Raw genomic sequence first — 27,708 nt, forward strand, 5'->3', positions numbered from 1 at the left:
CCAAAGGTGTATGATTTTTGTCCAGTCTCTTCCCGCACCCCCACTGGCGTTCAGAGCAGTCGGGAGCTTGCTTGTGTCTCCCTCCAGATTGAAAAAGACAGCCACGTCCTCAGCTGCCAGCCCTTTCCGCGTGCACCTCCGTACCTCTGCACTTTACTTCCACACCTCCTCTGAGTCTCAGTATGCTTTTGTCTTTCTTTCTAGTTGTAGAATTTCCACTCAGCCAGCCTTTCTTTGGTTCTGGATGATGTCTGGTTTGTCTTTTAGTTGTATTTTTGAAGTGGTTGTGCGAGGCAGCAATTTCCGGTGTTTACCTATGCCGGCTTCTTGGTTTTCGTGTTTTTATATATATTTTTTTAATTGATTTCAGAGAGGAAGGGAGAGGAAGAGAGAGATAGAAGCATCAGTGATGAGAGAGAATCTTTGATTGGCTGCCTCCTGCATGCCCTCTACTGGGAGTTGAGCCCACAGTCTTCGCAAGTGCCCTTGACTGGAATCCACCCTGGGACCCTTCAGTCCGCAGGCTGATGCTCTATCCACTGGGCCAAATCAGCCAGGGCATGACCCTTGTTTTTGACTGAGGGTATCTTCAAATATGTTTGTTTACCCAGTCTTTTCCACTTATTCTTTCTGTACACTTTTCCTTTATTTCTGTTCTGTAATCCTGTTTGTTTCATGGTACTCTTATTCCCATTTCCTATCGGGTTTTTGTTCATGGATAGCTGTCTACTTACAGTGGGATGGGGAGGATGCTCATATCGCTGATCCTGCCATCTTGCTCATGTCACTCACATAGGACTTTTGTCTCTGATCCGTTTGTCCTTTCTTGGTCTACAATAGTGTTGACCATCAACATTTTATGGTTTTCTTTGAAGATTTGCATAATATATTCCATGCAATGACTCAAATGGGATTGAAGGGGAAGAATCATTTGTGCATCACAGAAGAAACACGACTTTTTGAATGACACAGTGGACCTCCTGTTGGTTTTGCTGTGATGAAGGGTCATTGGGAAGGAAATCACGGATAGCCTTTGTTATATTCATAGCGAGAAATCCAGTGTTTTCTCACCGTTGCCCATTCCTCACCCAATTATGCTTGTTTGTGCTTATTGTTGATATTTGCCAACTACTCAGTTCTAAAAGTGATCATTTCTACTCGGATTTCCAGCCCATGGATAACCATCAACTCTCTGGACTTTGTACATCTGACTCTTTCACAGGTTTCTTTTTACTGCAAACCAATGTGGGTCCATCCCTGGAGCGCTTTGGAGTGCACACATGTTATTATACTGGTTGAACATCATGAGCTCTGATACAATTAATTTTTATGGCTTTGAGCAGCTTTACATTATTCTGCACAGACTCACATGGCCAGCATGTAAGTTCCTAAAGCAGTTGTTCTCAACCTTGGCTGCACATTAGAATCACCTGGGAATATTTTTAAAATCTTGATTTCTGGGCCTCATCCTCGGAAATTTTGTTTCTTTGTTATGGGGTGGGACTACATTAGTAACAAAGAAACAGAATTTCTGCAGGATGAGACCCAGGAACCAGGATTTTAAAAAGATTCCCAGGCGATTTTAATGTGCAGCCAAGGTTGAGAACCACTGTCCTAAAGGAAGCTGTTTGTGCGGGACAATGAGTAGAGCCTTCCTCTCCTCCGTGTATCCCATCCTGTGCTTCTGTCCCTCTCTTTGCGAGCTTTTCATCATTGACTGACTTTTGGGGCCACGTTCTGTATAACAGCAATTTCCTCAGAGTCTAACTCACTCATCTTGAAAATCTTTCCATGGAATCATGCATAGTCATGAGAGTTAATCATTCATGGTGAAGACATTCTGTTTTCGTAAGATCAACATGTACTTCACGTTCGTTTCCTTTTGTTCAGGTTGCTGCTGTGGAGCAAAGGATGTGGAGGCACCGACTGAGCAGAACGCTTCCGTAAGAGTGTCACAGGCAAGGAATCCCAAGTTAGCCTTGTCTTCCCAGAAGAGCCACCCCTGTGAGAGTTGTGGGCTCGTCTTGGGAAACATTTGCCACACGATGGAGCCGCAGGGAGCACATTACAGACAGATACAGTTGAGCTGCAGGGCGTGTGCAAAACGGTTTTACTTCAGTGTAAAATTTCACCAGCAGCATGTGAGAGAGAAGACTTTCATTAGAGGTGTGGACAGAATCTCACTTGCAAACAGCTGCAATTTCAGTGTGTCCCAGAATCGTTTCACATGCGGGGAGGTTGGGCAGGGTGACGTCCTTACCGGATCAAGACATCTCCATCTAAAGGCCACTCAGACCAGAAACAGCCCAAATGCTACTTTGAAATATAGGATAATGTTTCAAAAGAGAAAAAATCATTACACCAGAAAAGAATATAAGACAGACATTACTTGCACCCATACGTTTATTCAGGAAAAGGATGTCAATGTTGGAAGTGGATGCTTTGTGTGCTCTGGATGTGGGAAATATTTTACCAAATTTTCTAGCTTTTATCCTCTACAGCAAGGTCACACTGGAGAAAGGCCTTCTCAGTGCAGTGAATATGGGAAAGCTTTTGGCAGTAGTAACAGCCTAGGTGATCATGAAGCTTTGCACACTGGAGAAAGGCCTTATAAACGCAGTGAATGTGGAAATGCTTTTACCAGTAGCACTGCCCTCCATTATGATCAGAGAGTTCACACAGGACAAAGGCCTTATGAGTACAATGAGTGTGGGAAACCATTTACCAGTAGCAGTAACCTGCATTGTCATCAGAGAGTTCACACAGGGGAAAAACCTTATAAATGTAGTGAATGTGGGAAAGCTTACACCAGTAGTACTAAACTTTGTCGTCATCAGAGAGTGCACACTGGAGAGAGACCTTATCATTGAAGGGAATGTGGGAAGTCTTTTATCACTATCTCGGAACTTCGTTGTCATCAGAGAGTTCACACTGGAGAAAGGCCTTATCAGTGCAGTGAATGTGGGAAATCTTTTATCTCTAAGACCCACCTTCATAGTCATCAGGGATTTCATACTGGAGAAAAGCCTTATAAATGCAGTGAATGTGGGAAATCTTTTAACACATGCAGTGATATTTGTTGTCATCACACTGGAGAAAAGCCTTATAAATGCAGTGAATGTGGAAAATCTTTTACCACTAGCACCCACCATCATCGTCAGCAGAGAGTTCATTCAGGAGAGAAGACTTATAAATGCAGTGAGTGTGGGAAATCTTTTACAAATAGCAGTAGTCTTCAATATCATCAGAGAGTTCATACTGGAGAAAGCCGTTACGAGTGCAATTAATATGAGATATTGTGGGGAGCTGGCACGGCTCTGGCATACTCAGCCCCAGGGCGCCTTATGTGCCATGCCAGCACAGCCTGGGTCAGTGACCCTGAGTGGAGGCGATGGAAGGATTAAGAAAAGACAGACAATAGAATGAAAGCTGGGTCTCGTTGTGACGCTGCCCTCTGGAGTGGAGAGAGACAGTGCCAATGCCCACAAGCCGTGTCCTTTTTTTATTGCAGATGCCACGAGGTAAAGTAAGGGAGTGCTCAAGATGTTTACAACATTCTCATGGGTTTCAATCCTACTCAACTACATGCATCTGAACTCTATCACTCAGACATGTGGGGCCATGTGTTTGGACTATAGGTTCAAGCTTACAACTATAGTTATTGGCTATAATTGTGCTGGGAAGGCTCTGCCCTCCAAGCTGGGACGTGCATGTGGCAATGAGAGGCCTATGCCCTCTCATCAGTCCAAGGTTTGAACCTGTCCAAAACACTGTAGCCACACCCCAAAAGATATCTCTCAGCCAAATTTATAAATCTGCACTGCACAAAAGATTCCAAATGGAAATTTTTTTTTTAGATGTGTAGGAAATGTCGTTTTTTAGTTAGTACTTAACAATTGTGTAACAAAATATGTGACGTCTCAGTCAGAATTACATCTCATACATTTAATCACCTCCATTATGTAATGTCCCCCAACTGTTTTTGTTTTTCTGTTTCTTAGTATTTCTGTTGGAACCATATGTGTCTACATTGCACTTTCCAACATAGAAGTGTTTCCATGTGTATGTCACTGCATATTTCTCTTGCTGACGGTATTTCACCTGAATCACCTATAAGATCCGTGCAGATGATGTCAATCACCATCCTTATGTGCGCAGGGAAGCTAACTCTGTTGTCTCATTTGTTGAAGAAAATGAGGAATACCTGAGCCCTTAGTTCTTCCTGGTTTCCCTGTCTTGAGTTGCCACATAGGAATGATTACTGTTGGCTCCAGTAAACAGAATGTTGGAGAAAAACTGCTGTTGTCAGGGACACACTTTCCCATTCATCAGATGCCAGTGATGAATTTATTGAGTTCCTAAGTCATCAGTGGGAGAACTGCCCGTCTCAGGTCTCGTTCTTTGCAAAATAATGAAGGCTTTTTCCTAGGACTTCTTTACTGTTGGGTGTTCTTTTGACTCTATTGGTTAATTTATAAGGGTAGGAAATATTATTTTGCCTCTACAATGCCATTCCCCTCATTTTCACGCACTTAACTTCTTAGAAAGAAGGAACACTGTTAGGGTTTCGCAGGTGATGCAGGCTGTGGAAGAATTTACAGCTAAAAGAAGCCATGCTGGGAGGAAGTTTGTTTTCCTTTCCAAGAGAAGAAAGGGCCAGGTATTGGTTGTCAATACAGGGCAAGGGAGAAAGGCTGGGCTCTGCTTGTCATCAGTGGCTCTAGCTAAGAGAGAACTAATGCAGGGGCCTGGGGCTTTGATGAAGGTGAGTAGATTTGAGGGGCTGTCTTTAAAAGTTACAGTTTCTTTGCTTTCCAGGAGACAGTCTGGCAGATGTATAGGGAGGTGTCTTATCACTATTTTTCCCAAGCCTATAAAATATGACTACAGAAAAAGTTATGACGAGTTCCAAAGAAGCTTGTTTGAAGAGGTGTAGGGAAGGAAACTTTGTACTGACTACAGACCCCTTGGTGCAAATTTTGTCTGAGGTGTGACAACAGCAGGAAGGAGGGCTATGTAAGAATTTAGCCTTGAAAGTAGCTTATCTTGTTAAGCAGTTTGACCAGAGAAGCTGTGTGAATTAGAGGAGCCAACTGTCTTGGGGTTTAATTAGCAGGTGCTTCTCATAAATTGTGGAAGGTCACCACAAAGAAAAACACTTTTTTTTCCTTACAAATACCTCAACCACACTTAGAAACTAATACTTTATTGCCTGAAGAGTGAATACTTCTAGGAGACCTAATATAGGGACACCAGCAATACTTCGGGCATTGTATTCATTAGGACGTAAGCAGTGGGTCCCATGGTTAATAAAACACTCATTGAATTTTGCCCTGAACCCACAGGTTCTAAATCCCCAGTATGGACAAAAATGCTGGCACATAGCAAACCTAGGAAGCTCAGCGAGCCTGACATAGCATAGCTAATCTTGCAAACTCGGAAGCTAAAAGTGCCCACATAGGATGCTTTGAAGTTAAAATTTTCTAAAAGGTATTTATTGTGCTGGATTGCATATCTGGTGCTTCGGCCAGATGGGGCGTGCTGTGCTCTCTTCCTAAAACACAGAGATAGGAGAGTACTGACATCAGGCTAGGCCTTGAGATATGGTCTCATGGCTGCTTCTCAATATTCTGTACTCTCTGTTCCTAAAACACATAGATAGGAAGGTATTGATACGATACAGTGTCAGGAACTAAGGTTTTTGTAACTTTGTGGTTTTTGCAAATAAAAATGCTGTAATTGTTATAGTTCACCCTTTGCAACTGTAGGCGCTGGCCAGCTTAATAAAGGCTCCTAAATCTTTCATCTGAGTCCCTGGTGGTCTTCTCCACGGGTCGCCCCATTACAGCCACAGGGGTTTTTATGTCCCAGTCGGCGTTGTTTTGTGCGTATGTGAGTGCGTGTGGTTTTTTAATTTTTTGCAAGGGGCAAATTTTAGCTTATTGAGCCTGTCTTTTGTCTTTTGCATGAGGGATAACATACCCTCGGATTTTAAGGGACATTTCTGTTTCACAGACTCCTAAGAGCACAATCTCTGAACACAGAAGATCACAGAACCCCAATTGTTGTTGTTGTGTTAAATACTAACTGTTAAATAATAGATACACTTAAAAAGAAGTTTATGTTTTGTTTTGTTTTTACTTATTATCCAATCTCAGAGATTTTCCTCCTTAGCTCCTGTCCCTAATATATCACCAGTGAATGTCATGTAACCCATTTATTTATTTATTTTTTAAATATATTTTATTGATTTTCTACAGAGAGGAAGGGAGAGAGACAGAGAGTTAGAAACATCAATGAGAGAGAAACATCAATCAGCTGCCTCCTGCACATCTCCTACTGGGGATGTGCCCGCAACCCAGGTACATGCCCCTGACCGGAATCGAACCTGGGACGCCTCAGTCCGCAAGCCGATGCTCTATCCACTGAGCCAAACCGGTTTCCGCGCCCATTTATGTCTTCTTTAGTCTCATGTATAAAAACGGTGCAAAACTGCCATTCTCCCAAGCAATTTATTGTTATTCTGCTTCCTGGCAGTGTTACCGGCTTGGGTCACATAAACGTAGAAAAATTATCCAAAGGTTGGACATTTCTTTCAACATCACCAAAAGCAATTGACTCATGTGAAGCAGGAGAAAGTTACATGGAGGGGTATTAGCATATCCAGAGACTCAACTGATTGAACACAGATTAATAAACACAAATTTAGAGCACACTCAGAACCCAGCAAGCGTTTTCCCATTGTATTCAGAGAACAGATGACAAAGCTCAAGGCTCAGGTGACTGTGTGTGTGTGTGTGTGTGTGTGTGTGTGTGTGTGTGTGTGTGTGTCTGTGTGTTTAATCCTTACCTGAGGCTGTTTTTCCCCCCCTCCTATTCCTTTCCTCTGAGATTCTGTACTCCCTTCCATGCTTCCATGTCTCTGAATCCACTCCATTCAGCACTTTATTTTGTTAATCACATTTCCTATATGAGTGAGATCAAGTGATATTTGTCCTTCTCTGACGGACTGATTTCACTTGGTTTGATGCTTTCCAGGTGCCCCTATGCTGTCTGTAAAGGTAAAAATTCTTCTTTTTTACTGCTGCAGAGTATTCCATGGTATAAATTTTCCACAGGTTTCTTTTTTTAAGTATTTATTTCAGAGAAGAAATGAAGAGAGAGCGAGAGAAACGTCAATGATGAGAGAGAATTATTGATTGGCTGCCGCTAGTGCACTCCCTACTGGGAATGAAGCCTGCAACCTGGGCATGTACCCTTGTCCTGAAATAAACCTTCAGTCTGCAGAGTGACGCTCTATCCAATGAGCCAAACTGGCTAGGGCTGTATCACAGCGTTTTAATCCAGTTGTCTATTGATGGACACTTGGGCTGTTTCCACACCTTTGCTATTGTTAATTGTGCTGTTATCAACAGAAGGGAGTATATATTCTATCTTATTATTTCAGGTTTCTTAGAATATATTCCTAGAAGTGGAATCACTGGATTGAATGGAATTTCCATACTAATTTTTTTGAGGAAAGTCCATTCTGATTTTCATACTGGCTGCACCAGTTTGCATTCCCACCAGCAGTGTACAAGGGTCCCTGTTCTCCACATCCTCGCCAGCACTTGAATTTTGTTCATTTGTTGATGGCAGCCATTGTGAAAGCAGTGAGTGAGGTGACACGTAATTGTTGCTTGAATTTCCATCTCTCTGATGATCTGTGACTTAAAGCATCTTTTCATATGTTTCTTGTCCATCTTATCCACCCTGCAGCCCAGGCAGTGCTGACACTTTGGATGGCATCAGAAGCAGATGCCGTTAAGTATGAGCATCTGTTTTGTGACCTTAACTTTGTATAATGGATTTAATGGAGGCAGGTTAAGGCAGTTAGAGTCTTGAACAACCTCCTCCAGTTACATATGGCCCCAGGGAAACACATGCCAAAAGTCTTGAATGAAGACACAATGCCTGCCCTTCAGAAACAGCAAGTCCTGAACAAATATATGCAAAACCGCAGCTAAAGAAAGCCCTTCAGGTGCAGGAGAAACAAACTTGCCCAGGAAATCACCTCCCCTGAAGGCTCTAGAGGACCCTGAGTGTACTTGGTGTGTTCTTGGGCTATTTGCCCCTAAATCCAGTCCTACAGTCAAGTGAGAAATACTGGATCCTGGCCTTGGCGCTTAGAAACTACATTACCCAGAAGGCCAAGCCTGGAATGGCATCAGGCGGAGCCAATGGAGGGTCAGAGAAGGCACTTCCGTTTGGGGGCTTCGGGAGGGCGGGACCGGTAATCTTTGTGGCAGGATTTCGTCTTTTCAGGTTTTTGTCTCAGGCGGTGAGGTTTTCCGTGTCTGCAGTCCGTGGAGAAGGCCGGACAGTGGTGCTCCCTGCCTCACAGCCCATGGTGGGAGCCGCCAGTGATGCTCACAGCTCCCACCTGGGATTGAAGCTCGGAGTCGCCACCCGAACCCACGCCAGGGCCGGGACAGGGACCGCCATTCCTGCAGCGGCTTCTACTCCCGCCCGGCTCAGGCCACAGAGGGCAATGGCGGCGCCCCCGCTGAGGAGACGGGCTGAGGTGAGTTCGAGTCCCCCAGGCCCTCACCGCTTCCTCACACACACACCACAGCCTGGGGAGGGCGCCTGTCCCGTCCTGCAGCTCAGTCCCGCGTGGAGGACCGTGAGGAAGGCGGAGGGGAGAGAGGAGTGTTGTGGCTTCTGAGGACACAGCAAGTGCAGGGCAGAGAGGACGGGGGTGACTTGCATCTGAAGGTCCCTGAGGATGTGGCTGTGAGTATTGACGGAAAGATCAGAGGCTGCAGGGAGGACGGCACAGACTCATTCGGGGCTTTCCCGGCTGTGAGGTCCATCAGGAGCCTGGGGTGGTCCTGGATCCGGCTGGACTCCAAGCTCTCTACACGCCATATGCCAAGTTCATGGGTGAGTCCAGCGAGATCCAGTGGCATTGGAGCCGGAAGCGGGCAGAGCTGAGGGAGTGAACCTGGGTCTGAACATGGGAAGGGGATGAACATTACCCAGTGGTGAGCACATCTGGAGGAAGTGTGAGCTGATGGTCCCGGACCTGGTGTGGGGACTTAAAGGTGAAGCATAAACCCGCGCATGGCTTTGTCTTGGGGGCAGGATCTAGGAGACTTCAGTGGTGTTGCTTGGCAGGAAGGCTGGGGCCCTGCAGGCATCGCCCAGACCTTAAATGGCATTGCTCCCTCCTCTCTCCTCCCCCAAAGTTTCCCATCAGACCCAGCTGCTCTGCTGACAGCAATCACAGTGAGTAATTGGACTGTGATAAGCATTAGGGCCTGGTGTCCACACTAACCCGCGTGCCCTGGAGGAGCTTGAGGGGGGGGGGGGGGGGAGCTGTATAAGAAGTAGAGTTACTGGTTCTCAGAAAGGCAGCTCTGGTTTTAATTGTCTCCATTCTGACAGGTTGGCGTGACCTTTGAGGACATTGCCCTGTACTTCTCCAGGGAGGAATGGAGCCTCCTTGATGAGGGTCAGAGACAGCTGTACCTGAACGTGATGCTGGAGAACTTTGAACTTATATCCTCGCTGGGTAAGACCCTCCCTCAGTCTCACCAGACACCTGGACTTGACTTTGAGGTTTCCCAGGCCCCATCCCCCAGGGTGTGCTCTGTCCTCCCATGTAGACTGTGGTACTACTTGTTTTTCCAGTTTCCTGGGTAGTTGCTGTCCTGGGGAGGGTTGGTCTGTTTCCACTGCTCCCTTCTATTCCTGAAGCTCCAATACTCCCCGCTGCACTAAATTCACAGGGAAGGACTTGTGGTTGGTAGTGTTGCAGGAAGCCTCAGAGATTCCACCTTGATCAGTGTGGAAAGCATTTTCTATATTCTTGTTGGTCATTTGTACATATTTTTTGTAGAATTGTCTCTACATCCTTATGTTGTTTCTTAACTGTATTTTTTGGTTAAAGAGTGTTCTAACTATATATTTTATATATTAATTGCTTATTACATACAGGAGCACATATTGTTGCATGTGCTTAATTGTGCTTTGCATATATTGCTCCCCATACTCGCTTTTCTACAAAGTCCAGGTTTTTGGCAACCCTGCGTTCAGCAGGTCTAGTGCCACCGTGTTTTTGGCAAGCTCTGGTGCTTGTTGCTAGTGCTTAGCAATAAAGTATTTTTAATGAAGTTATATCGAGTTTGGTTTTCAGACAAGTCATTGCATTGTTGTTAGCGCCCAATATAGTATTAACATAACTTTAGTATTCCCTGGGAACTCCAACTATTTGACTGAATTTCTGTCTGTATGTCAAAATTCGCTTTATTGTGCTGATCAGAACTGAATCCACAATCTCTCCAAGCAATCCCTTCATAGGATTTGCAATTATTTTCTTCTGTTCTCTCGATTTCCTTTCATTTCAGTTTGTGTATTGCTGTTGTGCTGTGAAGAAGCTTTTTTCTTTATTGGTTGCCATCTCGAATGTTTGTTTGTGTTTTTTTAGTGGTTGGTGTCACATTCAGAAAATCATGTCATAACAAATCTCCAACACTTTTTCTCTAGGTTGTCCTGAGGCGTTTTAAGTTTTAGCGCTGATATTCAATTCTGTTATGCATGTTGTGTTAAATTTAACAGTGGTGTCCAGTATTGTTGTGTTTCCATGTGAGTATTCATTTTCAGCAGCACCATTCATTGAAGAAACTATCTTTCCCTTCTTCTTGTGTCTTGCAGTTTTTTTTTTAAACATTTTACTTTTCTCTTATTTTTATTTTATTTTTTTTGAAATATATTTTATTGATTTTTTACAGAGAGGAAGGGAGAGAGATACAGAGTTAGAAACATCGATGAGAGAGAAACATTGATCAGCCGTCTCCTACACAGCTCCTACTGGGGATGTGCTCGCAACCCAGGTACATGCCCTTGACCGGAATCAAACCTGGGAGCCTTCAGTCCGCAGGCCGACGCTGTATCCACTGAGCCAAACCGGTTTCGGCCTATTTCTGTGTTTTCTGTTCTGGTCTGTTGATGTATGTGTCTGTGTTTCTTCAGCAACACAATGTTTGCTTGCTATGTCTTTGTAAGAAATTGAAGTCAGGAAGTGTGATGCTACCAGCTTGCTTCTCACTCACGATTGTTTTTGCTATTCACATTTTTTAGTTCTATACATTTCAAGGTTCTCTTTTCATGTCTTTGTAAAATATCATAAGAATTATCCTCAGGATTCCATTTTATCTGTAGATTGCATTGTGTAGTATGGATATTTTCACAACATTTCTTTTTTAAAAATTCTTTATTGTTTAAAGTAATATATATGGTATTACATATGTCGCGATTTTCCCTCACTGACCACAAATGAGGGAGATCATGTGATATTTATCTTTCTCCACCTGGCTTATTTTGCTTAGCATGATTGCGCTCCAGTTCCATCCATGCTGTTGCAAATAGTAAGAGTTCCTCCTTTTTAACAGCAGCCTAGTTTTCCATTGTGTAGATGTACCACAGTTTTTTAATCCACTCATCTACTGATGGGCAGGTAGGCTATTTCCAAATCTTAGCTATTGTAAATTGTGTTGCTATGAACATAGGGGTGCATATGTCCTTTCTGATTGGTGTTTCTGATTTGTTTTTCTTTTTTTTAAATATTTCATTATTGATTTCAGAGAGAGGAAAGGAGAGGGAGAGAGTGATAGTAACATCAGTGATAGGAGAGATTGATTGATCTCTGCGTGCTGCATGCACCCTACTGGGAATCGAGTCACAGCCTGGCATGTTGCCTTGGGTGGCATTGAACTTGGGACCGTTCAACCTGCAGGTTGACGCTCTATCCACTGAGCCAAACCGTCTAGGGCTGTTTTTTATTTCTTGGGATATTTTCCTAGATGGGTCAATTGGGAGTTCCATTCTTAATTTTTTGGAAACTCTACATTATATTCCACAGTGTCTGTACCAATATGGGGATTGCATTCCCACCCGCTGAGCACAGGGTTCCTTTTCTCCACATCCTTGCCAGCACCTTGTCCTTTGTTGATTAGTTGATGATAGGCAACCTGACAGGTGTGAGATGATATCTCATTGTCGTTTTGATTTGCATCTCTCAGATAAGTGACTTTGAGCATGTTTTTATATTTCTTGGCTTTCTGTATATCCACTCAAGAAAATTGTGTATTTAGGTCCTTTTGCCCATTTTTTGATTGGATTGTTTACCTTCTTTTTCTTACCAAATATGAGTTCATGTGAATTTTGCAGAATAAACCCTTATCAAATATAACATTAGCAAATATGGGCTTTCTTGTTGTGTTGATGGTTTCTCTGGCTGTGCAGAAGCTTTTTATCTTGACATAGTTCTATTTGTTCATTTTTTCTTTAGTTTCCATTTCCCTAGGACAGTGATAGTGAACCTTTTGAGCTCGGTGTGTCATCATTTTGAAAAACCCTAACCTAACTCAGGTGCCATGTCACATATAGAAATTTTTTGATATCTCTCACCATAGTAAAACAAACATTTATATTTTTGATGCTTATTTTTTATATTTCAACTAGAGGTCTGTTGCACGAAAAGATTTGTGCAATAGGTGTTCCCTTCCCCTGGCTGCCGGCACCGGTTTTCCTCCGGCACCACGGACCCAGGCCTTCGCTGCTCCAGTTGGAGCTGCCTTCAGTCTTCGCTCCTCCCCTAGGCGCCTATGTATGTAAATTAAACACCGTCTTAGTTGGATATTTTTCATATCACTCTGATTAGCCAATGGAGGCATAGCGAAGGTACGCTCAATTACCATGTTTGTCTATTATGAGATATGATGCCATTTAGCAAAGAAAAATCAACAAAAATATGAGATTGCGTGTCACCTCTGACACATGTGTCAAAGGTTCGCCCTCATTGCCCTAGGAGCTGTATCTGTAAAGACATTGCTAGGATATATGGCTGATATTTTGCTGCCTGTGGATTCTTCTAAGATTTTTATTGTTTCCCATCTTAAGTTTACAGATTTATGATAAAAGTTGGTGGTCTAGTTTATTTTTTTGCATGTATCTGTCCAATTTTCCCAACACAATTTATTCAAGAGACTATCTTGACTTCATTGTATGCTGTTGTCTCGTTTGACACCTGTTGAGGATGATGGCTTCGGTCGATTTTTGGATTCTCTGCTGTGTTGCTTCGTTCTATATGTCTGTTGTTGTGCCAGTACCAGGCATTTTTGCAATATAGCTTGTTATCTGGTGTGTCATGCCTCCAACTTTGTTCTTTCTCAAGATTGCTGAGACTATTTTTTATTATTATTATTATTCCATATCTATTTTTGGAGCGCTTATTATAGGGCTGTGAAATATGCGGTTGGTATATTAATGGGGATTGCATTGAATCTGCAGATTGTTTTGGGTAGTATTGACATTTTAATCATGTTGATTCTACCAGTCCATGAACACGGTATATTTTTCTATTTGTTTATATCTTCTTGTATCTCTTTTTTTCAACTTCCTGTAGTTTTCGGCATACAGGTCTTTTGCTTAGTTAGGTAAGTTTATTCCTAGGTATCCTAATTTTTTTGTTGCAGTAGTAGATAGGATTTTTTGTTTGTTTGTTTGTTTCTCTTTTTCAGAGTTCGTCATTGGTGTATAAAAAAGCCATAGATTTCTGGCTCTTAATTTTGTATCCTGCCACATTTCTGAATGCATTTATTAAATTTAGTAGTTTTTTGATGGAGTCTTTAGGGTTTTTTTATGTACAATATGATGTCATCTTTGAATAATGACAGTTTTCTTCTTTTCCAGTTATGATGCCTTTAATTTCTGCTTCTTGTCTGATTGTATGGCTAGCACTTCCAGTTTTATATCAAACAGGAGTGGTGAAAGTGGACATCCCTGTCTTGTTCCTGTTCTTAGGGAAAATGGTTGTAGTTTTTGCTGATTGTGGGTATGTCGTATAAGGTTCTTACTATGTTGAGGTGTGATCCTTGGGCTCCCACTTTGCTGAGAGTTTTTTCAAGAAAGGGTGTCAGATTATGTCAACTGCTTTTTCTGCATCAATTGATATGCTTATATGATTTTTGTCCTTCATTTTGTTCATATGTTGTGTCATATTTATTGATTTGCAGATATTGTACTATGTTTCATTCCCCGAATAAATCCCACTTGGTCATGGTGTATGATCTTTCTAATATATTGCTGGATCTGATTTGCCGGAATTTTCTTGAGGAAAATTAAAAAAAGACGAAATCCTAATAGAAACTTCCCCTACGTGGTGAAAGGAAATCATGCCCTGGCCGGAGTTGTACCTAGGACCCTTCTTGAGGATTTTAGCATTACTGGGTGTAACTACAACAACAGTGGGAGAGCTGCTGTGGAGGAGACACCCCTATGGAGCATGACATGCATCAGTTGGGCTTTGGTGGTCAGTGAGTCTGAACCTTGAGTATATGGCTTATGGATGTGAGGAGTTTTAAGCTGCTATGGTATGACACTGACCACTGGGTACACTGGCTCTTGGGTCTCCAGGGAAGTATAAAGTCAGCCTCTGCCTGGAGCCACCCAGCAGCGTCTATAGAGAGATCTGCAGAATCTCCTGTTTGTTTGGAGTTTGGAAGTGCCCTGATGAGGCCCAGCTGTGAAGCAAGGAAGGCTAGTGCTTGTGCCAGGAATAGGCCATTTATTGATAGGTTTGGGGCTCCTTGACTGAACTGCAACTTGTTTGACAGGTTTTAGCCTGAGCAAGGGCAGGCAATTCATATACAAACGCTGCTGCACACAGCTTGGGTGGAGTTGTAAATTGGATGGGGTGAGGTCTCAGGGAATCACCAGTTGGAGCATACAGAATGGTTGTCAGTAAGACATGCCACCTCAGATGTGGCAGCATAGGTATAATGACCACAGCATGCACCTCTGTCTGAGAGAAAGCGGCGCCCGAATTCCTGCCCCGATTCCAGTTAGGCCTGTTTCCCTCTCATATGTGTCTTGATTCGCCCCTCCACCACCAGGCTCACCAGGCCTTGGAGGTCAAGAAGAAGCGGGAGGTTGTAAATTCCATTTTGGTACTGGCCTTGTAAGAGGAGCAGCTGGATCTCCTGCAGCCTCTGTGTCACTGAGCCCCAGTCCGCACTGGTTTTTACAGCCCGTAGTTCTTACTGCCAGTAGGGCCTTTTTTCCCCAGTCTGGGACGCTGTGCTGGGCATCTGCTGTGACACTGGGACCGCTTTTTCTTCCAGGTGACCTCTGCAGAGACGATCTCTCTCCCAGTTAAAAAAGTGTCCCACATGGGTACACGACCAACACCTTCCATTCTTCTCTACTCTCTACCTCCTACCAGTATCAGTGTGCTTTCCACTTTACCTGTCTAGTGCTAAGATAGTGGTTCTCAACCTTGGCTGTACATTAGAATCACCTGGGAGTCTTTTCAAAATCCTGATATCTGGGCCTCATCCTTTGGAAATTCTGTTTCATTGTTACTAATGATGAGTCCCAGAAATCAGGTTTTTGAAAACATTCCCAGGTGATTCTAATGTGCAGTCCAGGTCGAGAACCACTGTCCTAAGGCTTCCCTTCAGCCAGCTTTCCAGGAGTTCTGGCTCATTGTTGTTCTGCATTTTAGTTGTAATTTTGATGTGGTTGTGGAATGAAGAGAGTATAAGCCCTTGCGTACACCGCCATCTTGGATCTCCTCTCCCGTAACATTTCTGAATTCAATTCTTTCTCTTTTATCTTCACCTGAATAGTGAGAATATTTTTACCAATGATTTTTTTTCTAAGAGAGAGAAAGGGAGAAGCAGAGAGAGAGCGAGAGAGTGAAACATCAATTGGTTGCCGCACACATGTGCCTTTACCAGGAGGGGGATTGAATCTCAAAGCCACATACCTGCTTCTTACAGAAAATCAAATCCATGACCTTCCAGTGTACAAGCAGGCACTCTGAAAACTCAGTGACATGGGCCACGGATATTTATTTTCTAGAGGCCCGGTGCACAAAAATTTGTGCACTCCGGGGGAAGGGGGCGTCCCTCAGCCCGGCCTGTGCCCTCTCGCAGTCTGGGACCCCTCGGGAGATAATGAACTGCTGGCTTAGGCCTACTCCCGGGTGGCAGAGGGCAGGCCCAATCCCGAGGTGCAGGCCCTGGTCGGGCTCAGAGCACGGTCGATCAGGGGGTTGGGGAGCTACCCCCTATCACGCACAGAGCAGGGCCCATCAGGGGGTTGGGGAGCTACCCCCTGTCACGCTCAGAGCAGAGCCGATCAGGGGGTTGGGGAGCTCCCCCCGTCACTCACAGAGTAGGGCCGATGGGGGAGTTGGGGCACTGCCCCCTGTCATACACAGAGCAGGGCGCATCAGGGGGTTGGGGTGCTGCACCCTGTCACAGTCAGGGCAGGGCCGATGGGGAGATTATGGCTCTACCCCGTCACACACAGAGCAGGGCCCGTGGGGGGCGGTTGGGGCGCTGCCCTCTATCACGCACAGAGCAGGGGCGATCATGGCGTTGGGGCGCCGCCACTGTCACACTGAGGGCAGGACCGATGGGAAGGTTATAGCTGTACCCCGTCACACACAGAGCAGGGCCCGTGGGGGGAGGGGTTGGGGCGCCGCACCCTGTCACGCACAGAGCAGGGCCGATCAGGGTGTTGGGGCGCCACACCCTGTCACACACAGAGCCGCAGGGCGATCAGGGGGTTGGGGAGCTCCCCCTTATCAGGCACAGAGCAGGGCTGATCAGGGGGTTGGGCCGCCTTTCCCTGTCCCGAACAGAGCATGCCCGATAGGGAGGTTGTGGTCCCACCCCCTGTCACACACAGAGCTGCAGGGCAATCAGGAGGTTTGGGCGCTGACCCTGTCACGCTAATCCCGGTCCCGGGAGGCCTCGCGGCTCCACTGATCCCGGTGCTGGGAGGCATATTACCCTTTTACTATATAGGATAAAGGCCTTGTGCACGTGTTGCTGCCGGCTGGTTTGCCCTGAAGGGGGTCCTGGATCAGGATAGGAGTCCCCAGTGGGGTGCCTGGCCAGCCTGGGTGAGGGGATGATGGCAGTTTGCAGCTGGTCACACACCCTTCAGGGTGGGGGTCCCCACTGGGGTGCCTGGCCAGTCTGGGTGATGGGCTGAGGGCTGTTTTCAGGCTGGCAGGTGACAGAAGCTCCCAACCGCTCCTTTTTTTCATTTTTTTTTTTTATTCTGGGCCACCTTTGGCTCTGAGACTCCAGCTCTTAGGCCTCTGATGCTGAAAGTAGGTATCTGGTTTGTTTCAGTTCTATAATCAAAACAATGTATAACTCCAGCTCTGAGATCCCAGCTCACTGAAAGCAGGATTCTGGGGTTTTGTTTAGCTTCTATATTTGGTACAGTGTTTAAAACGGCAGGCTCAGAGGCCCCCAAGGTTGGCAAGGAACATTGGTTTCCTCTGTCACTGAAGCAAGCAAGCCTCATGTTAGTTTCAAGCTTCCTGGCTGCCAGCCGCCATCTTGGCTGGCAGGTAATTTGCATATCGCCCTGATTAGCCAATGGGAAGGGTAGTGGTCGTACGCTGATTACCATGTTTCTCTTTTATTAGATAGGATTCCTTAAATTATTTATTTTTAAAGTATATTTTATTGATTTCAGAGAGGAAAAGAAGGAGAGAGCAATAGAAACATGAATAATGAGAGAGTCATTGATTAGCTGCTTTCTGCACACCCCCCAATGGAGATTGGGCCGGCAACCTGCACATATCTTCTGAGAAGGGCTGGAATTTTGATCTCCGTGGTCAGCTGCTTTCAACCTGTGGGTTGCGACCCCTCTTGCAGTCGAACAACCCTTTCAGAGGGTCGCCTAAGATCATCCTGCATATCAGATATTTACATTACGATTCATAACAGTAGTAACATTACAGTTATGAAGTAGCAAGGAATATAGTGTTATGGTTGGGTCAGCCATGAGAAACTGTATTTAAAGGACCAGAATGTTGAGATCCACTGTGCTAGGTCATGGGTTTTTGCTCAATCACTGAGCCATACTGGGCAGCCTTTATTTATTGATTTTAGAGACAGGAAGGGAAATAGAGAAAGAGAGGTAAACTGATCTGGTGTTCTACCCATCTAAGCATTTATTGGCTGTCCCCTACATGTGCCTAGAAAACCCACAGCCGTGGTGCATCGGGACCACACACTCAACAGGAGAGCTACATGGCCAGGGCTCTGAATTTGTTTATTAATTTCAGAAGCTCATATGGGATCTTGACAGATTTCTCTATGGAAGTTCATGTTCTCTCTTAACATCAACATCTTTTTTTTTTTTAAGTAAAAGTATATTTTATTGATATTTTACATAGAGGAAGGGAGAGGGCTAGAGAGTTTGAAACATCGATGAGAGAGAACATTGGTCAACTGCCTCCTGCACACCTCCACCGGGGATGTGCCCACAACCAAGGTATATGCCCTTGACGGGAATCGAACCTGGGACCCTTCAGTCCGCAGGCTGACACTCTATCCGCTGAGCCAAACCAGTTAGGGCTCAACATCTCTTATGATGCTTTGTGGTTCCTAGTGTCAGGTATAATGTCTTACCTTTCATTTCTTTGAACATTTTTCTTTTCTTCCCCAATTGACTTTCCCCAGCCTCCTCTACTCCCGTGAAGATTGTTGTTTGTTGGCTTTTGTTCTTTGCTTTAGTCGAAGTCAAGAGTAGCCAATATTTGTATTGTTTTATTTTGCTTTATCTCCTTTTACTGATGCTTGTTTAAATATTTGAGGAAGAGAGATGGCTGGGGGGAGACAGAGAGGGAGAGAAAGATCCGTGTGAGGGAGAAATATCCATCGACTGACTTCTGCACACAAGGTAACTGTAAATGGAAGCCATATACTGATATGTGCCTTGACTGGGAATTGAATACTCAACGCTTTGGTACACAGCATGATGCTCCAACCAACTGAGCCATACTGGACAAGGCATTATGGGGTTTTTAAACACAGAAGTTTCTAGTGTTCTTTTAAGAACAGGCCACTTTGGTCAATGATAGCAAAAGCACAGGGGCTGCTGGAGGTAATTCTGACCCTTGTTTTTTACTGTACGTATTTTCAAATATATTTATTCACCCAGTCTTTTCTAGTCATTCTTTCTGTACACTTCTTTATTTTTGTCTGTTATACTGTCTTCATGTTACTCTTACTCCTATTTCATATGGGGTTTTTGTTCGTGAGTAGCTGTCTACTTACACTGGGCTTGGGTGAGATGGTCGTATCTCCAGTTCTGCATTCTTTCGGATGTCACTAACATAGGTGGGTTTTTAAAAATATATTCTTAGTGATTTCAGCGAGGAAGGTAGATATGGAAGCATCAATGATGAGAAAGAATCATCGATCGGCTGCCTCCTACACACCACCTCCTGGGTGTGAAGCCTGCGACCCCGGCACATGCCCTGGCCAGAATTGTACCTAGGACCCTTCAGTCCACAGGGAGACGCTCCATCCTCTGAGCCAAGCCAGCAAGGGCTCAAATAGGTCATTTGTCTGTTGTCTCATTTGACTTTGTTGTTCTACCACAGTGTTGATCATCCACCTTTTTTGTTTTTCTCTGAAGATTTGCATCGTTTATCCCATGGAATGGGTCAAGTGGGATTTAAGGGGAAGAATCCTTTGTGCATCACAGAAGAAACATGATTTTATTTATTTTTAAATGTATTTTATTGAATTTTTTACAGAGAGGAAGGGAGAGGGATAGGGAGTTAGAAACCTCAATTAGAGAGAAACATCAATCAGCTCCCTCCTACACAGCCCCTACTGGGAAAGTGCCTACAACCAAGATACATGCTCTTGACTGGAATTGAACCTGGGACCCTTCAGTCCACAGGCTGACGTTATATTCACTGGTGCAGACCGGGTACGGCGAAACAGTGCTTTATTAATGACACAGTGGTGTCACAGGTGGTCTTGTCTTGGAGAAGGGTCACTGGGGAGGAATTCTTGGCTGGCCTTTGTTACATTCATAGCTGGAAACCCAGCCTTTTTTTTTTTTTTTTTTGTAATGTTTATAGCAGCTTTACTGCTAATTGCATAGAACTGTAAGCAACCAAAATGTCCCCTAAAAGGTGAGTGGATACACAAACTGTGGTGCATCTGTACAATGAAATATTCAGCAATGAAAAGAGAAAATAGAGAAAAATCAAACTAGGAATGGGAATACCAAGAAGCAAGACCTCCCCACATTGATATGACCCCTTGAGCCAAGAAAGGAATGGAAGAAACTTAAATATATATCGCTTAGTAAAAAGAGCCAGTCTGAAAAGGGTATATACTGTGTGATTCCAACTACATTACATTCTCGAAAAGGGAAAGCTATACAGAGAGTTAAAAGCTTAGTAGCTGCCACAGGCTTGGAGTACAGAGGGAAGGATAAATAGGTCCAGCACCCGGGTTTTTTATTTATATATTTATGTTTTTTAAGTTTTTGGCAACCTTTATTAATTTTTTAATTAAGTCTTTATTGTTCAGACTATTACATTTGTTCTTCTTTTTCCCCCCCATAATTCCCCTCTGCCCTGTTCCCACCCCACCCTCTGCCCTTACCCCTGCCACCCACTGTTCTCATCCATAGGTGTACAATTTTTGTCCAGTCTCTTCCCACACCCCCCACACCCTTTTCCTTCCCAAGAATAGTCAGTCCAGTCCTTTTCTATGCCCCTGAATCTATTATATTCACCAGTTTATTCTGTTCATCAGATTATTTATTCACTTGATTTTTAGATTCACTTGTGGGTAGCTGTGTATTTTTGTTCATAATTTGTATCTTTACCTTTTTCTTCTTCTTCCTCTTCTTAAAGGATACCCTTCAGCATTTCACATAATACTGGTTTGGTGGTGAAAACTCCTTTAGCTTTTTCTTATCTGTGAAGCTCTTTATCTGACCTTCAATTCTGAATGATAGCTTTGCTGGATAAATTAATCTAGGTTGTAGGTTCTTGGTATTCATCCCTTTGAATATTTCTTGCCACTCCCTTCTGGCCTGCATAGTTTCTTTTGAAGAATCAGCTGACAGTCGGTATGGGTACTCCCTTGTTGGTAACTGAGTTTCTTTCTCTTGCTGCTTTTAAGATTCTCTCTTTGTCTTTTGCTCTTGGCATTTTAACGCATTGAAAGCGGGAAACGTATTTATACGTTTTAGTTATACCTTTAAGTTGACTGGTAGTAGAGCGCGGACGATAAAAACTACCTCCAAACAATGTGTTAATGATGATATGTCTTGGTGTGGTCCTCTTTGGATTCCTTTTGTTTGGGGTTCTCTGCGCTTCCTGGACATGGAAGTCTATTACTTTGACCAGGTAGGGGAAGTTTTCTGTTAGTATTTCTTCAAATAGGTTTTCAGTATCTTGCTGGCTCTCTTCTGGCACCCCATAATTTGGATTTTGGCACATTTGAAGTTATCTCAGAGGCTCCTTACACTATCTTCATATTTTTGCATTCATTTTTCTTTTTGTTTTTCAGGTTGGGTGATTTTTGCTTCTTCGTATTTCAAATCTTTGACTTTATTCATGCGATCCTCTAGTCTGTGTTGGAAATCTTCATAATATCCTTTTTTTCAGTCAGTGTATGCTTAATTTCTAGTTCGTGCTTTTTCATAACCTTGAGCGTCTCACTAGATTTCTTGAGGGTCTCACTAAATTTATTGGCGGTTCCTAGAAAATTCTTGAAATACCTTTAAAAGTGTGGTTTTGAACTCTGTATCCAGTAGTTTGCTTTCCTCTATTCCTTTCAGATGTTACCTTTTTCTTGGCTCCGTATTTTTTATGCTTCCTTGTGTTGATAGGGTGGCTTTCTGTGTTTGGCGTACTATAGGGCCCAGTGGCTCAGCCTCCACAATTACTCTTGGTGCAGCCCTTTGTGGGCTTTGTGCACAGTCTTGTTGTAGTTAAGCCTTGATTGTAGTTGGTATCACTGGGAAGAATTGACCTCCAGGCCCATTGGCTGTGAGAATCAACTGTGTCTGCAGTGGGAGAACTTCTGTGCTTGAGACACCCTTCTGGGGCAAGACTTGCTTCAGTGGGGCTTTGGTGCTCACTGACTCTGCCCACTGAGTGTGTCCCTTATGGATCTGAGGAGTTGTAATTGGATTGTCCCACTCTGACCACTGGGTACACTGGCTCTTGGATCTCTAAGGAGGGGCTAATTTAGCCTCTGCCTGAGGCTACTCAGCAGGAGCTACAGAGAGATCTGTAGATTCCTCTTCTTTGTTTGGGGTTTGTAGGTGCCCAGATGAGGCCCAGCTGTGAAGCAATGCTAGGTGCTGTCGGGCCTTGTGCCTTCTTCTGGAAGTTCTGGGTCGCTCTGACCCGGCTGCAGTTTGTTCGGTAATTTTCAGATTGCAAAGGGCCAGGCCTTTGATGTGGAAAAGCCTCTACTCACAGGTTGGGTGGGGCGGGGTCTCAGGGGATCAACAGGGCGGAGCAAGCAGCTATGCCTACTCCTCATTCCTACCCTTAGAGGCCCAGTGACTCAGTGTCCCTGTAATCTCTGCAGGTACCCCTGAGAGAGAGCCACCCTCGAGTTCCGACTGATGCCAGACAGTCCGGTTTCTCCCCGAATGAGTCTTGGTCCCCAGAGACTCGCCCGGAGCTGGAGTTCAGAGCAGTAGGGAGCTTGAGACTCCCTCCCGATTGAAAAAGACAACCGTGACCTCATTTGCCAGCCCTTTCCAATTGGGCCACATGCTCAGTTGCCAGCCTTTTCCGCGTGCGCCTCCAAACCTCTGCACTCTACTTCCGCACCTCCTCTGAGTCTCAGTATGCTTTTCTCTTTCCTTCTTTTTGTAGAATTTCCACTCAGCCAGTCTTCCTGTGGTTCTGGATGATGTCTGTTTTGTCTTTTAGTTGTATTGTTGAAGCGGTTGTGCGTGGCAGCAATTTCTGGTGTTTACCTATTCCGCCATCTTGGTTCTGTCAGCACTCAGTTTTCGTAGTGATCATTTCTACTGGGATTCCCAGCCCATTGATAACCTTCACCTCTCTTGACTTTGCACCTGTGCCTCTTTCACAGGTCTCTCTTTTCTGCCCTCTAACATTAGTTCATGCCTGCAGTACCTTGGAGTGCACACATATTATTATATTGACGTTGAACATCATGTGGTCTAATACAATACATTTTTATGGCCTTGAGCTGTTTTAAATTATTCTACATAGACTCACATGGAGAACATGTAAGGTCCTAATGGCAGCCGTTTGTGCAGGAAAAATAAGTAGAGCCTTCCTCTCTTATTTGTGTCCCATCCTGTGCTTCTGTCCCTCTCTCGGTTTGCTTTTCATCATTAACTGAGTTTTGGGGCCACAATATGCATAACAACAGTTTCCTCAGAGTATACCTCACTGGTCCTTAAAATCTTTCTATGGAATCAGGCCTAGTCATGACAGATAAGCATTTGTGGTGCAGATATTCTGATTTCATAGGGTGAACATGTACTTTACCAGTGTTTCCTTTTGTTCAGGTTGCTGCTGTGGAGCAGAGAATGAGGAGGCAGCGACTGCACAGAACTTTTTTGTGAGAGTTTCACAGGCATGGAATCCCCAGTTACCTTTGTCTTCCCAGAAGAGCCACCCCTGTGAGAGTTGTGGACTAGTCTTGGGAAACATTTTCCACGTGATGGAGCTGCCGGGAACACAACACGGACAGATAATGTTGAGGTGTGGGGCTTGTGCAAAATGGTTTTATTTCAGTGTAAATATTCAACAATGGCATATGAGAGAGAAGACTTTAACTAGAGGTGTGGACAGGATCTCCCTTGCAAACAGCTGCAATTTCAATGTGTCCCAAAATGGTTTCACCTGTGGGGAGGTTGGGCAGGGTGTTCTTACTGAATCAGGACATCTCCAGCTAAACGCTACTCAGACCAGGGACCATCCAAATGCTATTTCGACACGGATGACATTTCAAAGGACAAAAAATTATTACGCCCGAAAAGAATCTAAGAAAGACATTACTTGTACCCACACGTTTATTCAGGAAAAGGATGTCAATGTTGGAAGTGGATGTTTTGTGTGCTCTGAATGTGGGGAATATTTTACCAAATTTTCTAGCTTTTCTCTTTTACAGCAAGGTCACACTGGAGAAAGGCCTTATCAGTGCAGTGAATATGGGAAAGCTTTTAGCAATAGTAACAGCCTAGGTGAATATGAAGCTTTGCACACTGAAGAAAGGCATTATGAGTACAGTGAATATGGGAAAGCTTTTAGCAATAGTAACAGCCTAGGTGAATATGAAGCTTTGCACACTGAAGAAAGGCATTATGAGTACAGTGAATATGGGAAAGCTTTTAGCAGTATTAACACCCTAGGTGAATATGAAGCTTTGCACACTGAAGAAAGGCCCTATGCGCGCAGTGAATGTGGAAATCCTGTTACCAATAGCAATGCCGTCTATTATGATCAGAGCGTTCTCACAGCAGAAAGGCCTTATGAGTGCAATGAGTGTGGGAAATCTTTTACTCACATCAGTAACTTTCATTGTCATCGGAGAATTCACACTGGAGAAAAGCCTTATAAGTGTAGTGAGTGTAGAAAGTCTTTTTCAACTTTCAATGCTCGCACATATCATCATTACAGAGTGCACTCTGGAGAAAGGCCTCATCACTGCAGTGAATGTGGGAAATCTTTTATCACTTTGTCTCACCTTCACAGTCATCAGAGGGTTCACACAGGAGAAAAGCCTTATAAATGCAGTGAATGTGGGAAATCTTTTGCCCAGAGCGGTAGCCTTCTTTCTCACCAGAGCATTCACACTGAAGAAAAGCCTTATATATGTGGTGAATGTGGGAAAGCTTACAACTGTTTCATTAAACTTTGTCGTCATCAAAGAGTGCACACTGGAGAAAGGCCTTTTCACTGCAGTGAATGTGGGAAATCTTATACCAGGCAAAGTGCACTTTGTCAGCATCGGAGAATTCATAGCGGAGAAAAGCCTCATAAATGCAGTGAATGTGGGATGACTTTCATCCAAAGCGGAGCTCTCCAAAATCATCTGAGAGTTCACACTGGAGAAAAGCCTTTTAAATGCAGTGAATGTGGGAAATCTTTTGCCACTAACTCTCAACTTCACAGTCATCGGAGGGTTCACACAGGAGAAAAGCCTTATAAATGCAATGAATGTGGGAAATCTTTTACCACTAAATCTTACCTTCACATTCACCAGAGAATTCACACAGGCGAAAAGCCTTATAAATGCAATGAATGTGGGAAATCTTTTACCACTTACTTGAAACTTCGCACACATCAGAGAGTTCACACTGGAGAAAAGCCTTATAAGTGCAGTGTATGTGGGAAATCTTTTACGACCAAGTCTTACCTTCACATTCATCAGAGGGTTCACACAAGAGAAAATCCTTATAAATGCAATGAATGTGGGAAATCTTTTACCACTAAGTCTTACCTTCACATTCATCAGAGAGTTCACATAGGAGAAAAGCCTTATAAATGCAATGAATGTGGGAAATCTTTTACCACTAAATCATACCTTCACATTCATCAGAGAGTTCACACCAGAGAAAAGCCTTATAAATGCAATGAATGTGGGAAAACTTTTACCACTAAATCTTACCTTCACATTCACCAGAGAATTCACACGGGAGAAAAGCCTTATAAATGCAATGAATGTGGGAAATCTTTTACCACTTATTTGAAACTTCGCACACATCAGAGAGTTCACACTGGAGAAAAGCCTTATAAGTGCAGTGTATGTGGGAAATCTTTTACCACCAAGTCTTACCTTCACATTCATCAGAGGGTTCACACAAGAGAAAAGCCTTATAAATGCAATGAATGTGGAAAATCTTTTACCACTAATTCTTACCTTCACATTCATCAGAGGGTTCACACAAGAGAAAAGCCTTATAAATGCAATGAATGTGGGAAATCTTTTACCACTAAATCATACCTTCACATTCATCAGAGAGTTCACACCGGAGAAAAGCCTTATAAATGCAATGAATGTGGGAAATCTTTTGCCACTAATTTCAAACTTCACAGACATCAGAGAGTTCACACTGGAGAAAAGCCTTTTAAATGCAGTGAATGTGGGAAATCTTTTACCAGTAACAGTATACTTTGTCATCATCAGAGAGTTCATACAGGAGAAAAGCCTTATAAATGTAGTGAGTGTGGGAAAACTTTCCGTGAAAACAAAACTCTCCAAAATCATCAGAGAGTTCACACTGGTATAAAGCCTTTTAAATGCAGTGAATGTGGGAAATCTTTTACTAGGAGCGATGTCTATCGCCGTCATCAGAGAAATCATGCAGGACAAAAGCCTTATAAATGCAGTGACTGTGGGACAACTTTTACTGAAACCGAAGCTCTCCAAAATCATCAGATTGTTCATAGAGGAGAAAAGCCTTATAAATGCAGTGACTGTGGGAAATCTTTTACCTGTAACAGTAAACTTTGTCGTCATCAGAGAATTCATACAGGAGAAAAGCCTTATAAATGTAGTGAATGTGGGAAAACTTTCAGTGAAAACAGAGCTCTCCAAAATCATCAGAGAGTTCACACGGGAGAAAAGGCTTTTAAAATGCAGTGAATGTGGGAAATCTTTTACCAGAAGCTATGTCCATTGCCGTCATCAGAGAAGTCATACAAGACAAAAGCCGTATAAATGCATTAACTCTGGGAAATTTTATACCAGTAGCACCAACCTTCACTGTCAGAGAGTTCATACAGGAGAAAATGCTTATAAATCCATTGAATATGGACAATCTTTTACAACTAACTCTCACCTTCATTGTCATTACAGAGTTTACACAGGAGATCATCTTAAAGAGTGTAATTAATGTGAGATATCTCTCAGCCTAATTGTAAATTTGCTGTGCACAAAGAGTCCGAATGTAAAAAATTTCTCAGATGTGTTGAAAATGTAGTTTCTTAGTTAGGACTTAACAGTTGTATATGAAAATATGTGAAGTCTCATTAGTCTGAAATTTATCTCATATATTGAATCGCATACATTGTGTATCCTACCCGCAACTATTTTATCTGTTCTGTTTGCTTGTTTGCATGTTGGAACCATATGTATGTATGTTGGACTTTTTAACATAGACCCCAAATCCCGGGACTGCCAGCTTCGACCCTCTCCAGCTCCCATCGCTGGCTCCACCCCTACTTCCTACTGTCACTGGCCAGGGCCGCAAAGGCGCCTGATTCTCCGATCATGGCTGGTTGGCATGGCAAAGGCGGCCCCAGGGCCGCCTTTGCTCTGCCCCCCAGCTCTTAGCTCCCCCCTGGGTTTCCGATCACTGTCAGTGGCAGGGGGCTTCTTCCTGCTTTCCCTTTCGCCTCCCTGCATTGTGCCTACATATGCAAATTAACCGCCATCTTGTTGGCAGTTAACTGCCAATCTTTGTTGGCAGTTAACTACCATTCATAGTTGGCAGTTAATTTGCATATAGCCCTGATTAGCCAATGAAAAGGGTATCGTCGTACGCTGATTACCATTTTTCTCTTTTATTAGTGTAGATACTTAGCATATCTATGACTGTGAAGTTGCTTCATGACCTCATTTAACCTGTCCTTGTTCTTCACAGCTTTCCTGATAACCATGATTTTACATTCCATTTTAAGAGGGAACTCTGCTTTTTCTAAATATTTTTTTTAATTATATTTTATTGATTTTTTACAGAGAGGAAGGGAGAGAGATAGAGAGTTAGAAACATTGATGAGAGAGAAATATCGATCAGCTGCCTCCTGCACATCTCCTACTGGGGATATGCCCGCAATCAAACCTGGGACCTTTCAGTCTGCAGGCCGACGCTCTA

The 27,708-nt window shown here is 43.7% G+C and overlaps 2 protein-coding genes and 1 pseudogene across 2 annotated transcripts in view; 2 read left to right on the forward strand and 1 right to left on the reverse strand.

The window, feature by feature from the left end:
• LOC132216086 (zinc finger protein 883-like) overlaps positions 1 to 27,708 on the reverse strand; it is a 681,654-nt gene that overhangs the window by 208,209 nt on the left and 445,737 nt on the right. The window lies entirely within an intron of this gene.
• LOC132216080 (zinc finger protein 345-like) overlaps positions 1 to 27,708 on the forward strand; it is a 325,901-nt gene that overhangs the window by 125,815 nt on the left and 172,378 nt on the right. The gene's annotated exons all lie outside the window — the stretch shown is intronic.
• Positions 7,174 to 26,265, forward strand: LOC132216068 (zinc finger protein 665-like; annotated as a pseudogene).

Source organism: Myotis daubentonii, chromosome 15, assembly GCF_963259705.1.
Source record: "Myotis daubentonii chromosome 15, mMyoDau2.1, whole genome shotgun sequence".
NCBI classification, from domain to species: domain Eukaryota; kingdom Metazoa; phylum Chordata; class Mammalia; order Chiroptera; family Vespertilionidae; genus Myotis; species Myotis daubentonii.